The following is a 12,323-nucleotide window of genomic DNA, read 5'->3' as shown; positions in this document are numbered from 1 at the left end:
TACCATTCGTGCTCAGTTTGATTTATATGGCATACACCCATGCAAAGAAGCTTATTTACAAATACAGAAAAACTAAAGCCTCGGCAGAGGTAACGTTGTATCAACAAAAATCTGTTCTTCAAGTAAAGAATAGCCGTGGGCACAAATCTCTTATCCTACTATAAACAAAGTTTTTAATAGAACTATTTTTCGCCAACGTTATCTCTGCCGACGCACAGTGGAACGAAAATCACGACTTTGGACAAATTAATTTTCCGACTACAGTTTTCAGCCGATTCAAACGGTTTTTTTTTAAATTAAAGCTGATGAAAATCCATATGATCTTATCAGAGCATCTATTCAAATTGAGGCTCTATTTTTTTTCTTGACAAAAATAAAAAAAAAAATTTTTTCTTTTGAAGAGCACCAATTTCAAGAGAATACTCAGATTCATTCCAAAATACCCAGAATGAGTAGAGGAACTATCCAGTACAATTTATCAGTACCGTAGGATAAGTTAAAAAATGTATTCAATTTGTTATAAACAAATAAGTGGATGAAAATGATTTCATATGGTTTTACAGGGTATTTAAAGGTACTTGATTCTCACTGAATTTCCTCAATTGATCTACAAAAATAATGTTTGTGTCATACCGATGAGGATTCATGAATAAACAATCATATCTGCTCATATAATAACAATTCGGGATTGTTCAAACGATCTTCGTTAACAAATGCATTATCTGGCTATTTTTCGTCACACAAACTCCGTTCTTTGGATGTGTTTAATTGTTAATGACCGATCTTCGAATAACGTTAGGGGATTTAAGTGAATAATAACAACTTCCATTGTTATAAACAATTTCATGAAAAATTACTCATCTTTTCACTTCGTCATGGAATGAATAGCGTTTTCCACCCAGACTCAACTTTAGATCACTAATTGATGATACCCATTCATTATTTTCGATCATCCGATAACAATTGTTGATTATTTAAACAAATGTAATGAACAAATACAGAGTTTGGCCATTTTTCGATATTCATACTTCGTTTTCCGAACTGGATTAACTGTGAAAGACCAATTTTTTAAACCCAATTGTTATCGGCATAAACAATTGTATGAGAATAATATTAAGTCGATATGCACATCAGACTTTACGTCTGTTTCAAAAGTAAAACTTTTGCTTCTGGATGCAGTGGTGTTTCTGGCTTGACGAACTCACTTCTCAGACTTGATAAATAAAGATCAGAAGAGAATAGGAGATAATGCAATAAATCTGTGTTAGTCTCAATGCGACTTGTCTTTCTTGTATTCTCTCTGCATCTTTTGATCTCTTAATCTCTCTTTCGGGTTGAGTGCAAGCTAGGACTGGTTTTTCCGGTTGAGTATGAGCTTAAACTGGATTTTTTTGGACAACTGTGTATTTGTTTATTAAATTTATTTGAATAATCGAAAATTGTAATCACATGATCAAAGAAAATTAATGGGTATCATGAATTAGTGATCTGCAGTTGATTCTGGGTGGAAAATGCTATTCATTCCATGACGAATATGAAAGATGTGTAATTGTTCATGAAATTGTTTATAACAATGGCAGTTGTTATTATTTATTCAAAGAACGGAGTTTGTGTAACGAAAAATAGCCAAATAATGCAATTGTTAAATAAGATCGTTTGAACAACTGCGAATTGTTATTATATGAATAGATATGATAACTGAGTATCATTCACGAGCTCTATGGAGCTAATTCCATCGAAAATTACTACTCTTTTCGTCACCAATAGCTGAAGCCAAACATTGTTTTCTTTATTTATTTATAATCATGATTGGTTGTTCATGAATCCTCACGGGTATGAAACAAAAATTATTTTTGGTGATCAATTGAGGAAATCTAGTGAGAATGAAGGGACCATACACCGTAAAATCATATGAAATCATTTTCATCCACTTATTTGTTTATAACAAATTAAATACATTTTTTAATTTATCCTACGGTACTGGAAAATTGTACTGGATAGTTCATCTACTCATTCTGAGTATTTGGGAAAGAATCTGAATATTCTCTTGGAAATGGTATTTGCTTTATTTTATAATAGGAAAGAAATTTATTTAAATAGGTACTCTTAATTCCGATCAGCTACTTCCTACTACTTTCTTACCTAATCTTCTTGAAACATTTAAAAAATAATTTCTTATTAACTTTGATTTTATCATTAAACTCTGCTGAAAAGTAGCAAAATGGGATCCAGAAAATGCATAATTAATCAATATATTGATCCATATTGATCCATCATATTTTTGAGATTATGAAAAATTCTACTTTTTCTTAACTTTGTTCAAAGAATTAGAAGTCAATTTTTTGAAAATAGAAACAGACTGAGCCACGTTAAAAATTGCTCAACATGACCTACTTTGTTTCAATAGATTTGAAAATTTTGCACCATCGCGTCGTTTTCTTAAAATTTTCTATTTTTCACGTTTTCTATGATAATAACTTTTTAACTATTACTTATACAGTCCCAAATAATTTTACTTTTACCAAGCAATTATTTGTCAAGTATTGAATCATGAAATATCTCGAATTCTAGAATTAGTAATTTTCTATCCATATTTATTGGCTCTCTTTTCACTAATTAGGCTGCAGTGGAGACAGGAGAATAAAGTGGTGGTTCTAGAATTGAAGAGCTAAAAAAAAATTTGGGGGTAATGCGAAAAAAATAGGATAAATGATAAATAGGTTTTCATCGCTCAAGATTTGACGAGGAAGAAAAGGAATGTGCATAGATTTCTAAACGACAGGACTAGGAGGGGAAGGAGTTAAGGGAGGGCGGGGAAGGTAGGGTATCGGGAAATAAAATTAGATGACAAAATGTTGGTATGCGACGAGGAGAAGAGGAATTTGTTCTGTGGAAAGTAGGGGGCTGGGTAAAGCAGGGTGGAGGAGTGATAAAGATGCTGTACTGGAAGGCAGCCGAGGTAAAGAAGAAAAATGAGTATAGCCAGAGTTTCTAAGCGCGTATAGGTAGAGGCTGCGGAAGGCGATCAGAGTGAAGAAAAAAAGAAGGGCTAGTGGAGGAATTATAGCAGGAGTTAGGGATGGATTAGAGGAAGAAGTTCATGGAGAAAGACAGATGGAGGGCGTGCAAATGAGGGTAGTCAAGATAAGAAGGTTAACGTGTAAGTCTGTGATTGTGTACAATAAGGATGGGATAAAAAGGATTAAAGAAAGGGGAGAAGACCTACTATAAGAGAGAGGGAGGAGGGTATGTAGGTACTGTGGGGGACTTTAATGCAAATATTTGAGGGTGAAAGGGGCCTTTGCAGGGAAGGGGAGAGTTTCGAAAGGAAACCGAAGGATAAGATAATAAATCAGGAGAGGGAGATTCTAAGAGACTGCATGGAGGGTCGAGGCGAGGCGCTCGCGTATAATGCGGTAACAGGGAATGAAGAGGGAAAATACACACATGTAGGTTATATGGGGCTATCGGTAATGGACTATGTGATCATGAATATGCAGGGTGGGAGGAGACAAAGAAATTAATAGTTGAAGGGAGGATGAAATCAGACCATTCGCCATTAAGTTAGTAAGATAAAAGGGGAGGGGGCGAAAGGCATAATAGGGAAGAAGGGTCGTTAGGGGAGAGGATGAAATGTAAGAGGGAGGCGACAGAGAAGTATCAGAAGCAGTTGAGAAAGGTAAGCTTCGAGGGGGAGGATCTGAAAGAGAAAGTGAAATGGTGTGTGCAAAAAAAGGTATTTAAAAAGAGGAAGAAAGGAATGGTGACGCCATGGTAGAATAGGGAATGTTAAAAGATGAAAAGAACGTACAGGAAGTGGAAAGAATGAACTGCCAAAAGTGAAGAGTACGTAGAAATGAGGAAGGAATTTTAGTTGATGTGTAGGAAGAACGAGCAGGAAAAGGAGAAATATCTGAAAGAGGAATTGAGAAGTGTTAAGACATAAGGGGACGTGTGGCAGGTGATAAGTAGATTTAGGGAATGAAGGGAGAAGGTAAGTGAGAAAATAGGAAGTAAGGGATAGAGGGAATTTTTTTAAGATTTATTTCAGGGATTAGATACGCCGAAGAGATAGGGTGGGATTAAAAAAACGAGACAGGTAGATGGATAGGAGCTGAATGAGTAGGAGATAGAGAAGCAAATAAGGAAGTTAAAAAGGTGCAAGGCAGCAGGGCTGGACGGGGTAGAGAACAAAGCGTGGCTGTTTGGCACACAAGAGGTAAGTGAGAGGCTGGAAGAAGTAGTGAAAAGAGTATGGAGGGGGGGATTTTCACGAGGGTAGAGGGAGAGGCAGGAAAATGATTAAGGTATTGTGCTAGTGAATACGGCGTACAAAGTATACTTGATGGTGTTGAGGAATAGGCTGCGGAAGGATGTCAAGGGGAAAGGAATACTTCCGGAGACGAAGGTAGGATATAGGTAGGAATGGAGTACTATCGACAATATTTATGTCCTGCAGCACATGGTGGATAGAGAATTAGATGAAAACGGCAAGAGAGTGTAGGGAAGTGAACGCGTTTTTTATAGATCTAAAAGCCGCGTTCCCTTCGGTGGATAGAGAGAGGTTGTGAGAGGCGATGGAAGAGAGGGGAGAGGTGAGAAGGCCTGATAGAACGGGTAAGGGAGGTATATGAAGAGACGAAAGATAGGGTGAGATGAGAGAAGGGAATGCTGAAGTGGCAGTAGGAGTTTGGATAGTAGGAGTCAGCATATGGTCATTCGCATATGCATATCACATAGTGTTGCTATCAAAGAGCGAGGAGGCTTTAAAGGAGCTGATGAAAAAGTTGAGAAGATACTTGGATAAAAATAGGTTAGAGTTAAATGCGGAAAAATTCAAGGTAATGTTGTTCAAGAAAAGAGGTGGGAGGGTTAAGGGAAGAGTGTGTAAGTGGAAGGAAAAGGAAGTGCGAAGGGCAGGCGTGGTGATAAAGTAGGTGTGGAGGCTGGGAAAGAGGTTGTTCGCAGATAATTTTTGAAGGAGAATAACATTTTTCGATTCGCTAGTGATAAGCGTTCTATTTTATGAAGAGCAAAAAATAAAAAAATAAAATATATATACTTGAATTAGCACTCAGCTTGACACTTATCCTCCTCGTTCCTAATTATGAAAATAAATTTGAAAAAAAAATTTTTAATCCCTGGCACAAAATAAAACTTTTTACTCTCATGACATTTTCTTGTACGGCAAGCCATTGTTTATTTACAGTTTTATAACAAATATATTTTTCAAATATTTTTTCTCCCCTGCAAGTCCCAATTTTCAAGTTATCAAAGTATTTGCAGACTAAATGCGATAAACGGTATTTAAAAAATAATTAACTCACTCATAGAATTTGTTGCAGCTGTCAAATTTGTTGCAGCTTAAATTTCAATGATCTGAAAATTAGAATTTTCTTCTGATATATTTTCACCCTTGAATACAGGTGTATATCTAGGGAAAATTTATTATTTTGAGACCGAATTGCCGCTCATTTCGAGAGTTTTAGAGTGTTAGAGCGAACTTTTATCCATATGATCAAAATCAAATTTTTCGTTCTACGCTATTTGATCTAATCGAACAGTAATAAGCAAATTAAATACAATATATACCTCATTTTTAATTGTTCTTCATTTAACAGCACATATTAGTGGTTTAAAGTAAAGTTAGCAGTTCATATAATAATATACAAATCTTAGTTTAGTCATGACCGATTTGATATTTGAACGACCGCAATCTGAACTAAAGCCAGAATGTAACGACTGCGTCATGACTTTACAAAAAATCATCAAAATGTACAGTCAAACCTCGTTTGTTGCAACTCCTTCGAAACTTAAACATCTCGTCTATTGCAACTCAAGAGGGGACCCCTATACTCCACGTATCCGGAAGGTAGTCTCACAATACATTCCCGCTTCCGCGCTGTCATTGGCTATACGAAACCTGTGACCATCAGTGGTGGGAGTTAGGGAAGTTGCGATAGGCGAGTATCTCGGATTGCTGTAAACGAGGTTTGAAATAAACGAATGTAGCCATAAACGAGATTTCACTGCATTGTTATAATTAATTTCAGGAGGGTTCATAAGTAACATGTAGGGATTTGCAACATTTTCAAAGTCCCAGATCCAACAGGTCGGTATCCTTTCGGATAAGGTCGAGTCGGGTTAGGTTTCGGATAGAGCATTCTCATTAAGGGGGGAGCAGGGTCATGTGACTTTCGAAAAATAAATTTTTTCTCCTTGCACTTTCTTATAGAACAACATTTCAAAAATGTTGTGTTAAAATTTTGAGTCATTTGCAGAAAAACTCTAAGCTATTGATCTTTAAGTCTACCCCCCTTCGACGTAAGAAAAAAAATGCAAAAAAGCGCGTTATTTGTCCGGTCGACCAGTCGCCACGCAGTGGTTTTCTAATAATATTCACCAGAATTGTTTGTACATTTTGATGCAGAAAATATGATTGAAGCAGCAGGAACCAATAATTTAGTGTAAGTGTAAAAAGAAATTTTTTCTTCACTTTTCAAAGTTTAAAACTTTAAACGCGTTATCCTCGAAACTATCATTCGTAAAGTCGGTGACAACTCTCACTCAAAAACTACCGCACCAATTCTTTAAAAATTTTGTACACACTTTTTACATATAAAATACCTCCCCCCTTCGTCTTTTTTTTTCTTTTTTTTTAACATTGAAGAGATTTTACAGCTACGAAATCGCGAAATTTTCGTGAAAACTCGCTATTTTTGCTTAGAATTACCACAAAAAACTTTTAATTAAAAAAAGAAGAAGAAAAAGACGACGTAAGGGGTAAGAAAAGCTGATGTTTTAACCAAATTTATTTGCTTTTTGATTTCCGATAATTCTACAAAGAGCACAGGCATCCCTGAAACGTTAACCTTATAATATATTTGTTTCATCTGCCCCGGGAATGCCCCTGCAGCAGTGGGACTCTAATGCTGTGTCGAAGTCGAAATTTAAACGAACCTCTCTTTCTATCTCTGCATGGTAGAAAAAACATGTCTGTTCGATTTTCGACTTTCGACACGGTATCGGAGTCCCACTGCTGGATTGCTCATATCTTTGGTTCAAATTCCTTAACGGGGGGAAGAAAGATGGCGGCCATTTGACCGATCGTGTTCTTTGTTGCTGTCTTTAAATATATAAATTGGAGTGTGATTTGTTGACATTGGGTCATTTTTCTTGTCCATTTCTGAAGGAAAGAGACTTGTAGTATACGGAGTTTAGTTTGTTTCACATCAGGACCTGTATTTTTCTCGCAAAGTGTAAGTGGAGTTTCGCTGATGTGCCGACCCCTGTAGCCTGCGCGGTTTTCGGAGCACTGAGCCCCGCGTAAACTCAGTGAGTGACGGTTCTATCGATGGTGATGGTAATTTGAATCGCGAAGTGCTTCATAAGAGCCTTGACAGTTTGAGGAATGAGTTATCCAAGCAGAAAGACCTCTCGAAACAGGTAAATCGTTTAACTAATAACAGCGAAAGTATAAAAACTAATGAAGTTTCTGTCATCAATGACGAGTCTCAGGCTCAATATGATAGAGAAGACGAGGTTGATGCCACTTTCACAAATCGGGTCCCTCTCCAAAGCACAGTTTCCAGAGGAAAAAGGAAGCAGTTTGATGACAATATCTCTAATGACTTTAAGACTAGACATACAGAATCGAACAAAACTGCTAATCCCAGTAGAACCCCTAGACTGCAAAACCGGTACTCCAAATCTAACAAAGGTCCTTACTCCGTCGAAGTAGACACCGGTGATGACAACTCCATGGATCCTTGCAATGTCGGGAAAATCCTCCATAAATCCTTTTAAAACGTGGTTGATGAAATTAAAAAGAAAAGAAAAACTCGATTCACTATTCTGTGTAATTCTGGCGAAGGAGCTAATCGCATTATTGCCAATCTCAACTCAATCTCTCCTAAATTATATGCTTTCATTCCGAATAACCGTGTATCCCGCCTTGGTGTAATTAAAGGTATTCCCACAGATCTCTCAATGGAGGAGATTTAAACTAATGCCATATCTTCCATTCCAATTCTCGAAGCATCTCGTTTTTCTAAGAAAGATGAGAAAGGTAATCTGGTCCCCTTGAGAACTGTTCTGATCACGTTCGATGGACAAGCTCTTTCCCAAGATAACCGATTCTTCTACACACTGTACCCAGTGACACCCTACATTCTACCTCCTAAATTGTGCTACGGATGTACTAGGTATGACCATGTGAAAGCACAATGTAAAAATCCTAGATGCTTATTCTGTGGTGAAAATCCAAATGAATCCCAAGATTGTCCTAATAGACCAAACTCTCTTCTTTGTATAAACTGCAAATACCCACACTGGGATGTTGATAAACAATACCCATTGTATCTAGAGGGAAAAGAAATACGCAGAATTTCATCCCAATTTGATTTAACTGTTAAGAAATCGGCTTACTTATATAAAAAGGAAAAAGCTTTCCCCCAAGGTATACGAAACATTGACTCTGCCATTGCATTTAACTTTAAAACTGCTGATCCCTCTTCTCCACACTTTAACTTTGCTAACTTCCCCTCGTTGGGTGATACGGATGCTGATCCTATTCTTTCTGGTTCAGAATACATAAAAAAATGCAGCCAAGCTGTTGACAGGCCCACCTCCCATCCTAGAACCTCAACACCTCTTCCTAACTCTACGTCTCAAAGGAAATCTCAAACCCATACTAATTCTCAATCGTTCTCTCATCTCTACTCTCGTCCATCTAGTCCTTTTAGCAATGGTGTCTACCTTCAAAATCACTCACGAAACACTACGCCTCATCCTTCTCAACCTTTCTCTCCCTCATCCCCTCTACCACCTTCTATGGAAAATAAAATTAATGAAAATGAGCTTAAAAATATGATTTCGCCCCTAATGATGCCACTCTAACGTTTTTCACCTCTATTATCCCTCCTTAGTGGTGTGTTCTTGTATCAATCCAATTACTCACAGCTCAATAATATGCATCCGAATTCATCTGCCTCGAATCCTGAACCACCTTTATATTCATCTACTATGAATATCTTAGAAAAGCTAAGAATTCCGCAATGGAAATGTCGAGGAATAAATAATAAAAAGAGTTCCTTAGAAAGAATCAGTCACAATTACGGCATTGTATTACTAAATAAAACATGGCTAAACGATAAAAATCGATTCTTTCTAAAGAAGTTTAATATTCTAAGGAAAGGCCGCTCCTCCGGTGTTGGCGGTGGTCTGGTTATTGCTGTCGGAAGTGATATTTTTTTTTAAGTTAAAATACTGGAGATTCCAAATCAACTAGATACTGTTACTATTTCTATCCACTCAAATTGGGGTGAAATATTGATAACAAATATTTATAGAAATCCTAGAGCTCTTGTTAATACTGTTAACTGGAGTTCCTTCCTTGACTCCTTTTCGAATGACTTCTCATCCATACTCATGTGTCGTGATTTCAACTGTCATCATCAATCCTGGGGATGTGATGGTGCTTGTCCGGCTGGAAATAAATTGTATAGTTCTATTCAAATTTCCAACCTTCTTATTTTAAATGATGGATCATGTACACGCTTTACGCGTCCCAATCAATCTAAATCTGCAAGCGATCTCTCCGTGGTTTCTAGCAATCTTTCTCCCTTGTGTTCATGGAAAGTTGAAAATGATAAAGTGGGTAGTGATCACTTCCCTATTTGTACAATTATTAGTATCTCTTATTCATATCACGAATTCTTTTCCCACAAATACAATTCAATAAAAAGTCTCTTGGGATATTGTTCAAGAAACACTTAAAAAGTCTCAATCTGCTTTTGATAAAAATAATAGTAATCCTGCGTTAACTCTTCGCGCATACTATGAATTATTTAATTCAATAGATAAAACTCTTCACATAGCAGGTCCTAAAATCGACAATATTGCTAAACTTGATAACCAATGCCCCTCGCCATAATGGAATGAGGAATCTTCAAGGTTGGAAAGACTTCTGAGAGCAAACTAGTCAGATTTAGACATAGATGTAACTTCGAAACCTACTTAGATCTTCAAAAATTTGAGGCAGAATCTCTAAAAACTTTTTAAGAATCTAAAATCTTAGGTTGGAGATCGTTTTGTGAATCAATCACTACTGCTTCCCGCGTCTCAGACATTGGGAATAAAATTCGCGGTTTTCGACACAGGCTCCTAACAAATCCCTCCTTCATGAACTCTGCAACTAACACAGAAACAACAACAAAAATGGAAACATTTATAGAAACCTTTAGAGAATCTAGTTTGCTTCCCGCACACTTACCTCCTATTTCACCTCTTTTAAATTCACCGCCTACTGAAACATTTCCTTGTAATTTTCCAAAGGAATCTTTCAATCTCCGAGAGTTGCGCTTTTCCATTTCCAGCTCTGATAGCAAGTCCTCCTCAGGATTGGACAAAGTCAATTACGAAATAATTCGAAATCTACCAGATACCATCCTGAATCACTTACTAGATATTTATAATCTAATCTTAAATGAAGGTTTATTTCCCGGCCATTGGAACAAATTCTTAGTTTTTCTTATACCAAAACCTAACTCTCATAAATTCCGTCATATTGCTTTACCTTCTTGCCTATTGAAACTCATGGAGACACTAGTTACTAATAGATTGAACAGGTGGTTAGAAAACTCTTTAATACTTCCTCCATCCCAATACGGATTTCGTAAAAAGAGGTCTACTACTGACTGTCTTGCAATTTTCTCTTCCTAAGGTTCATACCTCTTTTGTCAATAAATCTTATACAGCAGCCTTATTCTTAGACGTCGAAGCAGCTTACGATATGGTAATACCTATTATTCTACTAGATGAACTGGTTAAATTGGGCGTCCCCTGGAAATATTGTAAGTTTTTCAAAATTTTGACTTCAGAAAAAGATATATTCTTCAGAGGAAACAACAAAAACTTAGGACCTCGCAAATTTAAAAGGGGCCTCCCTCAGGGAAGCGTCTCAAGCCCAGTTCTTTATAATCTATATACTCTGGATATACACAATCACCTACATCCACTGTGCAAAATTTTACTGTATGCGGATGACATTGTCATACATTTCTCTTCTAAACGCCTTAATGAATGTATTCAAATCTTACAAGAAAGGTGAAATACTCTCCAGACGTTTTTGAAATCTAAAGGACTAAGCATTTCGGTGTCTTTGCGTTATAGTAAAGGCATCGTCAAATCATACGACTTATTTACGATGTCGTAAAGACACCTTAACAACATGGGCATAGGATGTCATAAAGTTGTTGTAAAGATGTCGTAACGATGTCGTGAAGACCTCGCCAAACTTTGTGCCTACTGGGTCCCTAATGACATTCAAATTACGTTTGACAATCAGTATATCTATCCAGAAAACTCCAAAATATAGCTTTAAAATTAATCCTAGGTTACAGAATTTCTACTCCCATACCCGTGATCTTTGCAGAACTAAAAGAAACCACTTTATTTTCAAGAATGCAATTCCTCAATAGAAGATTTATTCTAAAAATATTTTCCATCAAAAATCATCCCTTATTCCATTCTTTGTATAATCTCGATCAACTCACACGGAAAAAAGATATACTCAACTGAAAAGAAACTTTTCCTCTTCTTAATGCTTTTATCTTTCTCAATAAATACATTTGTATTATTATGAATTCCTCCACTCCTTTGAACTACCTTCTAGACTATAACATACAATTAGAAAATTCTAATATTGATTTTGAAATGGGAAACAAAAAATCAAAAAAGTACCTCACCTAATATGGAATTCAGGAACTTTATGGATATACATCATAAAAAAGACTTTCTTTTTTTACGGATGCGTCTTAAATAACTGGAACTCAGAATACTGGAATTGGTATCACATGCCCCTCTATTCAAATCTTTAATAAATATAAAATATCGGTATTGAGCATCTTTTTTTACTGCAGAAGCGATTGCGATTTGTGAAGCTCTTGAAATCATCTTAAAACATCAGTTGTCTCCGTCTGTCATTTGCCCTGACTCTCGCAGTGTCCTTTACAGGGATCCCAGATATGAAACGAGACGTGGTCCAATCCTATTCAAGGTCTATTTCCGTGCGCATATAGTAGGAAACCATATACATGACTGGGTTGCGCGCGCAACCCATTTCTCCTCTTCTGTATTTAAAAACTCAAAGGTGCACGACTGTCGGTCGGAAAACTTCGACGGTTCTATTTATATCTCGACCCGCTTTGAAATAAAATCAAGAAATTGGGATTTTAATGTTTCCAGGTTTCGATGCTTCAATTTTGAAGCTATGTTTTTTCAGGTGTTGAATATTATATTAATACTATTATATACATTATTAA

The sequence above is a fragment of the Belonocnema kinseyi genome, chromosome 1 (assembly GCF_010883055.1).
Source record: "Belonocnema kinseyi isolate 2016_QV_RU_SX_M_011 chromosome 1, B_treatae_v1, whole genome shotgun sequence".
NCBI lineage: Eukaryota > Metazoa > Arthropoda > Insecta > Hymenoptera > Cynipidae > Belonocnema > Belonocnema kinseyi.
The sequence above is the reverse complement of the archived record's forward strand: the minus strand, read 5'-3'. Positions refer to the sequence as shown.